This window comes from Oryctolagus cuniculus, chromosome 1 (assembly GCF_051225735.1).
Source record: "Oryctolagus cuniculus isolate XC-2025 breed Fujian yellow rabbit chromosome 1, ASM5122573v1, whole genome shotgun sequence".
NCBI lineage: Eukaryota > Metazoa > Chordata > Mammalia > Lagomorpha > Leporidae > Oryctolagus > Oryctolagus cuniculus.
In genome coordinates, this window is record NC_142867.1 from 154210739 (window position 1) to 154225933 (window position 15195).

Consider the following 15195-nt stretch of genomic DNA (forward strand, 5'->3'; position numbering starts at 1 on the left):
TATTACCCCATAAGCATTATAACTAAAGAATATAAAGGAACTGGATTTTCTTGTAACTCAGAAGGTCAAAAAAGGCCACTTTATGCTGCATTCCCAATTAAGTCATTTATCCCAAGTTAGGTTTTGGGAGCTTTAGAGCATTATGGAGTAAATTTCTTTCTTTAAAATGGTGTCATTGTTTTTTAGCCAACACAGTTGGGGTTTATTTGTTATTTTAATATTATTTTTTCTGTTCTGTATTGCTTAGCAAGTATTCTTAAAGGGCCATGAATAAATGAAAGAGGTTTCTTGCGGTATAAAAAAAGAGGGAGAAAGATAACATCTATTTATATGTGGTTGCATACTGTACTGTACACTTTCACATATTGTTAGCTAATTTAGTGCAGAATTTAGAATAACACCACCAAGGTAGATATTCTATGGATTTTTACAGATTAGGAAAATGAATAACATTAAGTGGTGTGCCCGCACCATATAATCAGAATATGGTGAAGGCAAGAGGAGAGACCCTGAAGTTGATCAAAACCCATGTATCTGTAAATGCACACAAGAAAAGATACAGTAAACCAACTGCAGAATGAGGAATTTTCATTTATCTGTGATGTATTTCAAGCACAGCCTAAATATAGAATTTACCAAAGCCCTTCGTGGTGCTCCTCCCAAGCTTTGGTGACATTCCTTGTTTCAGAGCCCAATCCTTCCCAAAAGTCTTTTATAGGATATAATGCATGGACATGGGGCTTTTACAAATAAGGTGAGAGGACGGAGAGAGATAAGGACACTTGTAGCTAATGACTTCATCATTGAGATCTGAAGACAGAGCTGTTCATCTTCTTAAAGCCCAAGGGTATTCTGACTCGCATTTCCAAGAAAAATCTCATTCCCTCAAGGAGTAGGATGCATTGAAAGAAAGAGATCTAGTCTAGAAACATAACGGAGATGCAAGGAAATAAAACAAAATATCCTAAAACCCAAACAGAAAAACTCTTAAAAACTATTGGAGCATCCACATAAAACATTTATTCCAGAATTCTAAAATAGACTATTTCTTTAAGCAATTTTAATAATTTTTGAGCCATTATCATCAAAATAAGATGACTTAAGTAACCAGAAAAGAAATACAGTTCAGGGCCACTTCTGTGGCTTAGCGAGTAAGGCCACTGCCTGCAGTGCTGGCATCCCATTTGGGCCCTGGTTTAAGTCCTGGCTGCTCTACTCAGATTCAGCTCTCTGCTATGGCCTGGGAAAGCAGTAGAAGACGACCCAAGTCCTTGGCCCCTGCGCCCGCGTGGGAGACCTGGAAGAAGCTCCTGGCTCCTGGGTTCGGATCAGCAGCTCCATTTGTTGCGGCCATCTGGGGAGTGAGCCAACGGATAGAAGACTTTCTCTTTCTCTCTCTCTCTCTCTCTCTGCCTCTCTGTAACTCTGCCTTTCAAATAAATAAATAAATCTTTTAAAACAAAAAGAAATAGAGTTGACAATTAAAAACAAATCAGAAGCAGATGATTACATGGTTCCCAGTGCCTTGGAGACTGAACTGGTATAACAGGGTAGACAAAGCTGCCTTTGGGATGCACATGGAGAATGAAGTCATAGCACAGATGTAGTAAGATGTCTTTGGGATAAGATCTTAGTAAAGCCTGAGATTTGTTTCTTTAATCAGTGCATTTGAGTAACATGGGGCTGAGGGTAGGAAATTAATTATATGAAACTGCATTAGACCCAGGGAATAAAGTGGGCCACCCTTAACAAACCCTAGAAGATTAGAATAAGATAGAGAAGAGATGTTTTTAGTGGAGTAAAAAGAAAGATTTTGAGGATTAGGAATCTAGAATTCAAGTGCTGATTTTGCCAGGAACAATTCTACATCAAGATACTAAATTTGTCAGGTCAGGGTACCCTCACCTAGAAATTGGTCATGCAAAATTTTTTTTCCTCATCTGCTCCATAGTTGGCAGATATACAAAGAGCATTCTATGCAAAAGACCTCACCATTTTCATTCTAAGCTATTTAGTCTGTCCAAGGATGGTTGAACAGAAAGACTGAAAACACAAATTCAATTATTTTTCCCTTCTCCAGGAAAAAAAAAATGTGCTAAAAGTGGGCTAAAGGCCTACTTTTGTGAATAGTGATCTTTTCCTCCTCATCTCTCTTCTTACCATTCCTTGAGTAACAAGACTTTGCTTCCCTTCCTTGCCTCCCTGACTCGTGCTCACCCATCTTTTCAACTCCACACCAGGTGCACTGTAGTCTGATTTTCTGTGCATACAATCAATTACTAAGTCAAGTTTATGAAGTATTGTTTAGATTCTTTTGACATTTTCATAATACACTGAAAATATTAGCTATAATAATTAGCAATCATACCACTATGATTCACAAATGAGAATCCATTTTTGATGCCTCCTAAGCATGCCGAATGCAGTGACCTTCACTATTCATGGAATAGAGAGCCCAACATGAGTATGGGATCAGTTGCTGATGACAACTATTGCAAGTACTTCTGGAAAAAGTACAAAAATTTAATCATTACATCTCAAGTCTTTTCACAATACTGTTTGTGTGTTAGTCTATGAATGGCCAGCATGCTGTTTGGAATTCCCAGAATGTCAAGATGACTTGAGCTAAATTTTCAAAAGTTGATACTTGGAGATGGTGAGTAATGTGGTCAAAGACTAGCGTGACAACAAATTAGTGCTGTGAATACAGAACTCTCTCATACTGTGGTTCTTGATAATTGGCTACTTTATGTTTATTATGTGAATAGGAAGAAAACAATTGAGTTGCATATCCACCATGTCTGACAGAGTATAAATTTGGTATAGCATCAACTTCCTAAAGACTTAGTTGAATCAATCCTGTTATCAGAGATGCCCTTTGTTCAGAAGGGTTGAACTGACGGCTCTGCATCTGACATAGCTTCTCACACTTTATCCTAAAAATGCAAAACAGTGACCCTTGTCTCCTGACAGCAATACAGTAACAATGCGGATTTCCATAACTTCATTCCTACAGCATAACCAGAAGAAAATAAGCAGTCTTTTTATGGAGAGGGAGTCATAGAATATTTATGAAGAAACAAAAATTGGTATGTTTACCAAGGAGAATAAATATGCTTTCAAACCAAAACAAATTCATTTCTATTAGGCTTCAGATATTTTTGTAGTCAGGAAAATCATATAACAAAAATTGGGAGATGAATAATATTCTGTCCATATTATTTAAAGTTCTATGTATAAGAGGTTTATTTGGTGGAATCTTAAGTTTCTACATAAGGAAACTAAGCAAATGAAGTTGGCAGAGCCAATTAAAGGCAGGTCTGGGACTAGATGTACCTGGTCTTGCCTTGTCTACTGGTGATCTCCTCTGGCTGTACTGACACTCTATGTTCCTACAGTACACTGAGTTCAGGAAAACACTGCTTAACAATTGTGGATTAGAGAAAAATTTTTAAAAACCAAAACAACTTATGTCATTTGCCAACTCAATAACTCCCAAATAATTGTCTAGTTTTATCATTCTGTCTACAATTGATTCACGTTAGTCAATCCTCTGTTTCTCTCAGACCCCTTTTACCCATCTGCCTCACTGAAGCTTCAGCCAGACTCAGGTTCTTGTTGACTTCTGGTCACTCCCACAGTCATCCAGGCACCTAGGCCTGCGCAAGTGTTTTTCCCATGGATGGAAGGAGAAGCATGCAGAATAGGCTTCTCAATTCCTCATTCCAAGCAGCCGAAAAGTACACGTGTATCTCATATGTAATCTGAAATACAGTCTATAATTAATAGCACCGACACAGTTGATTTATGTCTGTGTACCATCCCAGCATTCACACTTCTTGGAGAATAAGATCCACTCTCATACCTGCTCAGTGTTTCTCCATCTTTGATCACCCCAGAGCAAAGGCAAAACCATGCTCTGACTTCTATGATGGGCAGGTTTATGAAATGGAGAGGGACTTTTCCTGTATTAACATGATTTACTGATTTCAAAACTATTCAGAAGTATACCATCACCTTTAAATTTATATTGAGGGAGGAAAATTTGAAAAATTCCATTCACAGAGAATAAAAACACTTATTGTCTTCAGGGGCATAAAAGGAATTTACTGTAAATGTTTGGAAAGGCACTTGGAAAGGAGGATAGAAGAATATTCCAGTAGTAATGACAAGTTCATGCTCCACTCTAAGTTAGCTCTAAATTATGGAATTCCTCACTGAGAACAGATTGCAACTGCCAACTCAACCCGGAAAGGTTCGCAAGCCTACCAATGGAGCCTGAATATTGTTAAAGGTTTCTATTACTTAAAGCAATAACCTTGACCTTACATGGAGTGGCTCATAACATTTCTTTTTTTAAAATTAATTAATTTATTTTTTTGACAGGCAGAGTGGACAGTGAGAGGGAAAGAGAGAAAGGTCTTCCTTTTCCGTTGGTTCACCCCCAATGGCTGCTGCGGCTGGCGCACTGTGCTGATCCGAAGGCAGGAGCCAGGTGCTTCTCCTGGTCTCCCATGGGGTGCAGGGCCCAAGCACCTGGGCCATCCTTCACTGCACTCCCAGGCCACAGCAGAGAGCTGGACTGGAAGAGGAGCAACCGGGACAGAATCCGGTGCCCTGACCGGGACTAGAATCCGGGGTGCTGGCACCACAGGCAGAGGATTAGCCTAGTGAGCCGCGGCGCCGGCCTAACATTTCTGAAATAGAGAAAGTTGGCCCTCTACACTCTCAAGTGTCTCAAGACACTTCCTGTCTTAAATTAAAACAAATTATATTTTTGAAAAATTGCAATTGGCATTAGGCTCATATTATTTAAAAGAAACTTTGGTGACTATTCTGGGTCCTTAAAGATGTATTCAACAAGACCCTTCCTTGGAGGGGACCAGACACTGGGTTGAGCACTGCTACAGGAGATTTCATTCCGTCTTCATAAGGGCTCCATAAAGCAGGCATTATCACAGCCTTTCTCAGGAAAACAGAGCTCTGTTTCCTTAATAACTTGTTTAGGTCAAGTAGCTCAAGAGCAACTACACTGAGCAGCACTGTGCTCTCCACACCATCTCAGGTCTCTTTCAAGGAAGAAAAGAAAGAGAAGAAACAACACAGTGACATTGCCTGGATGATACATTCTCCAGAAATTCACTGAAGAAAGAGATCTTTACTGTGACTTTTGTGACCACAACTCACTACTATTGAGATCGGAGTGTGCACAGATGGGCCCAAAGACTCCCTGGACAGAGCTTACACTGCATGGGATGAAGAGTACAGGCTCTAGAAGAGATGGACCTGAGTGTGGATCTCAGTCCTGCTTCCCAATGCCCACGTTGCTTTACTTGACAAATCTGTGAACTGGGGGTTCCTGTGACACTCATTCTAAAGCTTATGAGAGCTGTCATCCAAATCATGTTTACAACCGTAAGTATAACATTTGATCACATTCATCAAAAGTGAAATGAGAAATATAGGTTAAGTGGAAAAAACAGTCTGCTGTAAAAACCATGTATACTTTCAAATAATTTGATTTTATGAGCCCAGTTCCGCTTACCCTTTATTACCTACTGGCTTTCTTTTCCTATGACTGCCATGTTAAACTGGAGAAAAACGATTTGTCTGTTCTTTAAGCTTCCTTAAATCTATGTTTAGAATCACAGAAACTCAGAATTATAGTGGACCTTAACTTGACCTGATCTATTCTTTATATGATTTGGAATTTTCCCTTAATAGAGACATTCAGACTATACTTGAACTATACTTGGATTCACACACACACACTCACACTCACACACACATACCCCTGGCCTGGGGCAGCTCTGTGGTCACTGTAAACAGAACACAACAAACCAAGAGAAAAGAGGACTACTCTAGTTATTTGGTTAATCCATGAGTAGAATAATCTGATAGACGGATTTAGAATGGAATGTGTAAACGTTAATTTACACTGCTGACAGTTACTAATGGATTTCTAAACTAAAACTGAAAACAAGGTGACAATAAATATTTTAAATTCATACCTATACAAGGTTAGAATAAATTTGTTCTCTTCAAAAAAATGCATCACAATCCACATTAACATAGCAATCTAAATTTGGTACTTGTCTGTCAGATAACTTTGGGACAATTACAGAAAATGAAGCCTCATATGTATTTATGAAGGACACACATTTCTTAGTTTCTAAAATGGATAATATTCTATTGGGTACACTTAGCAAGTCACTTCTTGGCTTTGGTAAAGTTCCAAATATATGAGTTCCACAAGGATATAGTTAAATCCCAAGGAAGATTTTTAAAGTAAACCCTGGTAAAGTAAATTCTCATTAAGTAAAACCAATTTTAAATAAGCTCCCTTGTCTATTTTTGCCTATCCATATATCACTACAAAGTTTTATAACATTTGCCAACTAATTTAATAGCAATCTGTCATTTATTAAAATTCAAACTGGTACCAATCCTGTTACGGCTGGATGAATATCAGATAAAAACATATCCCTCCTGGGCAGAATAAGTTAATTTTATTATGATTATTATTACTGCTTTTATTATACAAGCTCATTATATCTCTTCTCTCCCCTCCTGGTAAACATATGCTTTTAATTTAAGCGTGGAGAAATATGTATGTGTGTGCACACAAGCATATGTAGCAGACAATGTGTGACTACAGAACAACCTTGTGTTTTCATCAAATACCCCAAATATCCTATCAGTTTTTAAATCTGGTGAATCAAAAAGGCAACTGATGATGGGAAGGAAAAATAATAATCAGGCTCTTCCTAAGAGACTCAGCAGCCAGACACATGCCAAGAGATGTCCATCCAATGTCTTGGTCTCCATTTGGTATCACAGTTAAGTTGTTACTTGGGATGCCTTCATTTCATATCAAAGTGCCTGATTTGAATACTTATTCCTCTGCTTCTGATCCAGCTTCCTGATAATGTACATTCTGGGAGGCAGCAGATGATGGCTCGAGTGCTTATGTGTTTGCTATCTTCATGGGAGACTTGGATGGAGTTCTGGGTTTCTGGTTTCAGCCTGGCCCAACCCTGGCTGCTGTGAGCATTTGGAGAGTCAAAGAGTGTATATAAGATTCCTTTGTGTCTCTCTATCTCTGCCCCTCAAGTTAAATCCTAAATAAAATAAATAGGTAGATAGATAAATATATGTATGCCTTGGTTTCTGTGTGGATGCCTGAAAACAATGGTGTGAGGATGGGATGAAGGCTATAGTTCCAGTGGAAAGATTAAGGACCAGATTTCAGATGTCACATGCTCTTGTTCATCTTTGACACTGACTTAATTCTGTTATGAATTTGATGGAATGCTTTAATTGGCATTCTCAGAGTCTAAAATGCTTAAATAAAAGTGGCCTGGACTAGAAAGTATACTTGTAAGATAAAATGGCAAAGAAAATTCCATAAGCCGTGCTCCCAAAATACCTACTATGAGCTATAAGATTTCTACAGACAAGGACTAAGATAAATGCCAAACTAGTATTGGCATACAGTGAGTTATTACTAAATGTTTTTTGAGCAAATAATAAGAGAAGTCTCAGTAACCTTAATATAAGATTTTCTGACTATGGAAAAGATTTAGTTTCAACTTTTTTGCTATTTTTCTAAAGAATGTTATTAAATGCACTTTTTGGGAAATTGTGAAATGCTGTCAATGCACTAAACACCTGCTGATGAATACAAATTGTGCCGTCTTGACAAAGTTTAATAATCCAAATGGGGCAAAAAAGATGATTCTAAGACAGGCAGATTGCACTACAGTTTTAACAGTAAGTTTTGTTATTGTGTGTTGTTTATTCTGTCATAGAGTACCAAATTCTGTAAGCTAGAGGAACTCTGGGAGTTTGCTTGTACCTTATTTAGAACTACTCATTATATAGTGAGTTCCCCAAAGATTAGGTGTGAGTATTCTTTATCTTTCCCAATTGCCTAGCAAAGTGTCTGAAATTATAATATAGCCACCCAGTGAATGTCTCCTCAATGCTACCAGGAAAAAATGTACGAATAGAGTCTATCAAAGAAAATGTTAGGCTCTTAGCTTTTTATTCTGATAGCAAACTTGGGGTCATCTATATCTGAAACACTGTCAATAAGTCATTCTTTTTTACAAAATCATTTTCCTATTTATGACTGGGAAGATGAAGCAGAGTGTCCCCTGAGGGAGCTCTCTGCCAAGCAGCCAGGCCAAATGCTCACTATGGTAAGGGGAATCGTGTCAATTTGAATGAGAGGAGCTTTCATGTTGTCCTTTCCTAAGACGACATGAAACTTTTGAATCTGAGACCCCTGGCAAAATTGTGAGAGACCCTACTTGCTCTCGGAACAAGCCAAGTCTGTCGTTGCTGGTCATGGGGAGCAGTAAAAATCCTTCTCTGACTGCCATGTTCATGCTGAATGGAAGGTTGAAGCTTAAGCTGGGAAACACTGGAAGTGTGCTATTGGGGAAGTCTACATGAGAGGGATTGGTTCTAATCATGAGGATGAGAAGAAAGATTCAACAGAATTTCAGGGACTAGTATAAGTAAAATTATTACATGATGAGGAAGAGGAATGGAAGAAATCATAGGTTACAGAAAGTGAGACTGAATGAATGGTAGTGTTATCAGCAAGTAAAGAAATATATAAATGTTGGTAAAAATTGACCTAACCTCTAAACATTATCTCTAGTCCTGATTTTAAAGATGTAACAAGTTGGGCTGAATGTTCATAAAAAAGTCACACAGAATTTAAAATAAAATTTAAAAGCAATTTTTAAAGTCCATGAAAAGAAACATTTCTATGTGATTTAAAGTTGAGAACCTTGATTGAATATAGTTAAATGCGTCTCTTTATTGCAGTTCTCAGAGCCTTTAACGTGCTTTAAATTTTCAGAGCAGCATACAGTAAGTGGTGTTTAAAAGTGTACTTGACAGCAAAACTCTTTTATTCCACCCCATTTTATTCAGCATTTTATTAAATAGTGGTTTATAGAATACAATGGTGTAATGGGTAAAGCCCCACCTACAAAGCTGGTTTGGGTCCTGGCTGCTCCATTTCCAGTCCAATTCTCTGTTAATGTATCTGGGAAAATAGAAGATGCCCAAGGAGCATGTGGGAGACATGGATGAAGTTCCTGACTCCTGGCTGTGGCCTGGACCAGCCTGGGCCATTGTGGCCATCTGGGGAGTGAATCAGCAGATGGAAGATCTCTTTCTCTCCTTGGTTTCCCAACCTCTCTATGTAGTCTTGCTTTTCAAATAAATAAATTAAAAAAAAAAATCTCTTGGATATTGTCACCCGCATAAATAGGTCATTCCTTAAAAACAATCTCAAGGACCAGCATTGTGACACAATGGGTTAAGCCACTGCTTGCAACGCTGGCATCCCATATCAGAGAGTCAGTTTGAGTTTTGGCTACTCCACTTCTAATGCAGCCTTCCGAGAAGGCAGCAGAAGATGGCCAATGTACCTGGGTCTCTGTCACCCATGTGGAAGACCAGGATGGAATTTTGGGCTCCTGGCTTCAACCTGGCCCAGACCTGGTTGTTGCAGCCATTTAGGGAAGTGAACCAGAGGATGGAAGATCAATCTCTCTCTCCCTCTCCATTTCTCTCTGCCAATTTGCCTTTCAAATAAATAATAAATATAAAAAAAGCTCAAGATTACATAAATACCCTCCATAAAATTCATTCAGCCATATGAAATTGATAAAACCCAGAAATTTAGAACAATCAAGACTTTTATGGTGCTTTACATAGTAATCAGTATTTCACTTTTATTATCCTTCCACGTTTTCTGCAGTGACATGATTAAAAGTCATAACAGAGAGACTTTACACTGTTCCAGGAACTCTGCTGAGTATTTTAAAAGCATTAAACTATATAATCCTCACAACGCTCCTATAAAATAATCACCAGCATTTAGCTCCATTTTATAGAGGAAGAAACAGAACCTCCGAGAGGAGAATTAACTTGAACAAGGTAAGAAAGTATTGGAGCCCTCATTCCCAAAGTAGAGAATCTGAATCCAGGGTCCGGACACTTGAATCACCATCCTACACCAAGTATGTTAATTACTCAGTTTCAGAAAAGTAAAAACAATGCAAATGTGGTCCTTAAGTCAATTAACAAAGAATATGCAGCAAGTTGGCATGAAAGTCATTCAACCATTCATTCACTCATTCATCACTAAATACCTGTTCAATACCAGATACTGTTCTGAATATTTAGGGACAAGACTAGTAAGTAAATAAATAAAAGGAGAGAGAGTAACTTCAAGGAAGGGGTTCTTAAGGGTTGGAGTGCATATGTGCTATATTGTGTATAACAAGAACAAGGCAGGCCTATGTGTTAGGACAAGTTTGACGAATGTCAGAGAGAAGCACTGGGTTTCACATAGGGTAGTGTCTGCGACCTTGACAAGAGCAGCTTCAGTGGATTCCTGGGGTGGATGCAGTGGTTCCAACAGATAATGGAAAAAGAGAGCTGGAAGAGGGCAAGGATAAACAATGGCTTCAAGGTATTTTGCTGTAAAGGAAAAAAGAGAAATGAGGCAGTAAAAGAAAGAGATAAGGAGATAAGAAAGGACAGAAGAATTAAGAGTATGGATATATGTTGGTGGTGATAAGAGTTGAGAGATAAATTTTGATGATCAAAGGAAAAAGAATTCTCAAGACAGATGTTTCATGTGGTAGGAAGGGTTGGGATCCAGTGAGTAAATGGAGAAAGTGCCTTAGAAGGTGAATGGTTGATTCACCATCAAGACAGGAGAAAAACTAGGGTATGTGATCATGCATGAAGACAGGAGGTCAATGTGCCAAAAAAAAAAAAAAAGACAACATGTAATAGAATTCACCAGAGATTTTTTGAGACCTGTGTCCTTACTTCTTTGGCTATGCTGAGTTTCTGTTTTCTCTATCTGTAAAATTGAACAGAACAGTATCTATCTTAAGAGATTACTGTTTAGATGAAAAGGTATTGTCTATTTTAGGGCTTAGAAATGTGACTATAGTATAATAGATTGACCAAAATATTAAATATTGCTTATGCTGCTATTATTATTATTATTAGTAGTAGTAATTGTATGAAGCCCAAATGATATTACTTTATTTCTTGGATTTAATTTTATGCAGCCCCATTGGCATCAAATAAAATGCAATCCTTGGGAGAAAGAGCAAGTTGTCAACAGTAATATGGTTTATATCACATAGTTTCTCTAACACAATTTTGGCACATTAATTCTAAAGGGGCTCTAAATTGAATCCATTCTGATTGTGTTAAAGTCTTTTAAAGCAGTGCTGTGTTGTATTTAGCCAAATGCTTATCTGATGATAAACAAACAGGGAGCATTTAGAAATGCAATATTTGGTACATTTTTTTGATTAACAAGCAGAAGGAATGGGTGCAATCAATCCTTGGAATCCCTGGGCAAAATGTATTTATTTCCTCTGAAAGTAAAGACATGGGATAGAATAGAAGATAGGAGATTGAGAACCAACAAACAGTATTTTGGAAGGACATTACCTTTTCTCTGAAAAGGAAAACAATTTACTGAGCATTTATAATATTTTATGTATTCTGCAAATTGCTTTATATGTGTTATCTCATTTACCATCCAGAACATCTCTGAAGTGACTTCTATTATTGCCCAATTGTAGATGAGAAAATGTAAGCAGAGGTGTAGGCATTTGGCCTTGATATTAAGTTGTTGGTTGGGGCACCTGCATCACATTTTGAAGTGTCTGTGTTTGTCTTGGCTCTGCTTCTAATTGCAGCTTTCTGCTAATATGCACCCTGGGAAACAACAGATGATGCTTCAAGTGGTTGGATCCCCTGTCACTCATGTGGGAGACTTTGAGTTCTTGGTGCCCAGCTTCAGCCTGGCCTGGTTCTAGCCACTGTGGGAGTGAATGATTGGATGGGAGCTCTTTCTGTCAGTCTTATAGTCAGTCTCTATAGCTCTGTCACCAAGAAGGAAGGGAGGGAGGGAGGGAGGAGGGAAGGAGGGAAGGAAAGAAGGAGGGAGGGAAGGAAGGAAGGAGGGAGGGAAGGAAGGAAGGAGGGAGGGAAGGAAGGAGGGAGGGAGGGAAGGAAGGAGGGAGGGAAGGAAGGAGGGAAGGAAGGAAGGAGGGAGGGAGGGAAGGAGGGAGGGAAGGAAGGAAGGAGGGAAGGAGGGAAGGAGGGAAGGAGGGAAGGAAGGAAGGAGGGAAGGAAGGAAGGAGGGAGGGAGGGAAGGAAGGAGGGAAGGAAGGAAGGAGGGAGGGAGGGAAGGAAGGAGGGAGGGAGGGAAGGAAGGAAGGGAGGGAAGAAAAAAGGGAGGGAGGGAAGGAAGGAAGGAAGGAGGGAGGGAGGGAAGGAAGGAGGGAGGGAGGGAAGGAAGGAGGGAGGGAGGGAAGGAAGGAAGGAGGGAGGGAAGGAGGGAAGGAGGGAGGGAGGGAAGGAAGGAGGGAGGGAGGGAAGGAAGGGAAGGAAGAAAGGAGGGAGGGAGGGAGGGAGGGAAGGAGGGAGGGAGGGAGGGAAGGAAGGAAGGGAAGGAAGAAAGGATGGAGGGAGGGAAGGAGGGAAGGAGGGAGGGAGGGAAGGAAGGGAAGGAGGGAGGGAGGGAGGGAAGGAAGGGAAGGAGGGAGGGAGGGAAGGAAGGAAGGAGTGAGGGAAGGGAGGGAAGGAAGGAAGGAAGGAAGGGAAGGAGGGAGGGAGGAAGAGAAGGGAGAGAAGGAAGGAGGGGGGAGGGAAGGAGGGAAGGGAAGGAGGGAGGGAGGGAAGAAGTAAGTGAGGGAAGAGTAGAGAAAAGACAAGGAAAAAAAGAGAAGTAATGTAATTTGTATAAGGCCAGAGATACAAATGGCAGAAATTAGACTTAATCTTAGCCTGAATTGAAAGCCTATGTATATTAAACACATGGAAATGCTATCTAGTTGATTTTATTAAATTTAAACAGATCACCATTATTTTTCCACATTTAAATGTGCAATGCTAGGAGTCAGAAAATAATTACTTCTTTTCAAAGAGTTGTATCTTTTGTTACCATGTCAATGCTAAAAGGTGATTATTCATTTTAAAACTGAACTCTGTGGTTTATTTACTTTTTTATTTTTGGAACAAAACTGTTGAAAGATTGTCAATGCAATGCTGAATAAATTATGTTATCTTCATACAGCAAACTTTTCTTAGGTAAATAAAATGAATGAGTTCTAATGAGTTTCCTGAGAAGGATGGTCATGGTACACTGTTATGTGCAAAGGAGTATGATCCTGTTTAGCATGTTATTGTGCATGAGAGCATGGAAAAGTATCATCCATACTCTATACAGTGACACAATTGTAGACAAGTGGTCATCTTTATACATTTTTTCCAAATTACTTTACTCTAAATGTAATCCTTCTATATATCTGATTAGTTTTCTCAGATGCTCTTGTTTCAGATCTTAATTTTTTTAAAACTTCCTTCAACCACAACTTCACATTTTAATTTGCTTCACAAATTAAGCTTTCGATTAAGATTTCCATCAAATGAAAGATTCTCCAGAAAAAATACATTTATAAAGACCTGGTTCATTTCATTTGATTCAATAACATACTTGTTAGTCCATTAGTAAAACCAGGTATTGAATATGAGACATTCTTGACATGTGCATGCACATTCATGAGAGTATGTGCATTATTAATGTAAGTATTTCATATTAATGAGAAATTTCAGATTGTCTTTATTATAGAACAATACACAGAATTGGGAGATTAAATATGAACTAATATTGGCTTACTTAACTAGCATGAATATTTAATTGATGGCATATAAAGAAAAAAATAGTAATTTGCAGCCCACAGCTTTGGTAATGAAATCACCAGATTACTTTGGGTGTATTCACTTGGTGCTAAGGAATCTTGAAAGGAAAATTCTAAGCAATGGGTGAAAACCTTATCCCACAGTTTAAAAGAGCTCTCATGTAGCTGAAAAAACAACAGAACAAGAAAGTAGATGTCTTAACCAAAACTGAACTATCATTTAGTTAGGAAGAATCTACAAATAAGTTCATAATTTTCCCCTCCTGTCTATTTTACAATAACAAGGAGACAGCTTAGCTCAGCTCTTCTGTTAAAACTGTAACACCAATCCCACAAAGGTGTGGCAGAATCATTATTATTTTTACTCCAGCTGCAAGGTTACACTAATCAATTGAAAGCAATCCACAGTTCCAAGTCTGGGTTGAATATATAACAACTCTGTGGTTAGCATCATTTGTAGTAAATTAAATTCGATTCAGCAAACACTTCTTGGGTACTCGCCAGAATTCAGTATACTCTCAAGGTTTCACAAAGTCCTGAAAATGCGTTGGACACAAATTCTGCTCTCTAGGAACTTAGAATTTAGTGGGGAAGATACATCCAGAATTAACTCTGATATAAAGCACAGTATGATAAGAACTCTATGTAATACCAGTAAGAACATAAAACAGAGGGAGTACAGGAGAGACACTGCTTACATTTAATTATTGTGTGGACAGTGAGAAGGCTTCAGATGAAATTTGAATGTCATACAGGGATTTGGTCATTACTGATAGAACTTGGGGTTAGGGCATGGTACCATGTAGAGCCAGGAATTGCAGACAAAGTAGTATGTGTGGGTAGACATTGAGAGTAGGAACATCCTCATGTTACAGAGGAGTTAAGAAGAGGTGAGGAAGAAAAGGGATAATATGGAGGGACGGAATGATGTCTTCAGCAAACATCATTAAATGCATGTTTTAATTCACCCAAATGTCCACTCAAGAGTAAGAAAGAGAAAGATATCAGTTCTAGGGGCACCCCTCCTCTCAGGACTCTAAGAACTAGCTACCTTACTTTAGTGTAATTTAAATAAGAAAGGATTTCTTAAGATCTGCAATTTGAAACAGACATTTTATTACTTGGATGTTGTGGTCAGTTTCTTGGGAAAGAGTGGTCCCTGAATTTTGTAGTGAAATCAGTGAAAGTGGAGATGGCTTAAGCTACCTGTTTAGGGAGATTGGGAGCCAGTATAAAACTATCCTTATTCTGAGACAGAGGCGATACCAGGGAAGGGCCTGAGAAAGGGAGATGCCCAGAGGCACAGTAGGGTGATCTACATCAATCAATGCCAACTGAAGAATGTTAATATTTGCACTTAATCTTGCATTGTCATGAATTTACTTCTCCCAATGGAAGACAGACATATTATTTAATATATTTTGTTGAATGG

The 15195-nt window shown here is 38.7% G+C and overlaps 1 protein-coding gene across 3 annotated transcripts in view; it reads right to left on the reverse strand.

The window, feature by feature from the left end:
* PCSK5 (proprotein convertase subtilisin/kexin type 5) overlaps positions 1-15195 on the reverse strand; it is a 442208-nt gene that overhangs the window by 256788 nt on the left and 170225 nt on the right. The gene's annotated exons all lie outside the window — the stretch shown is intronic.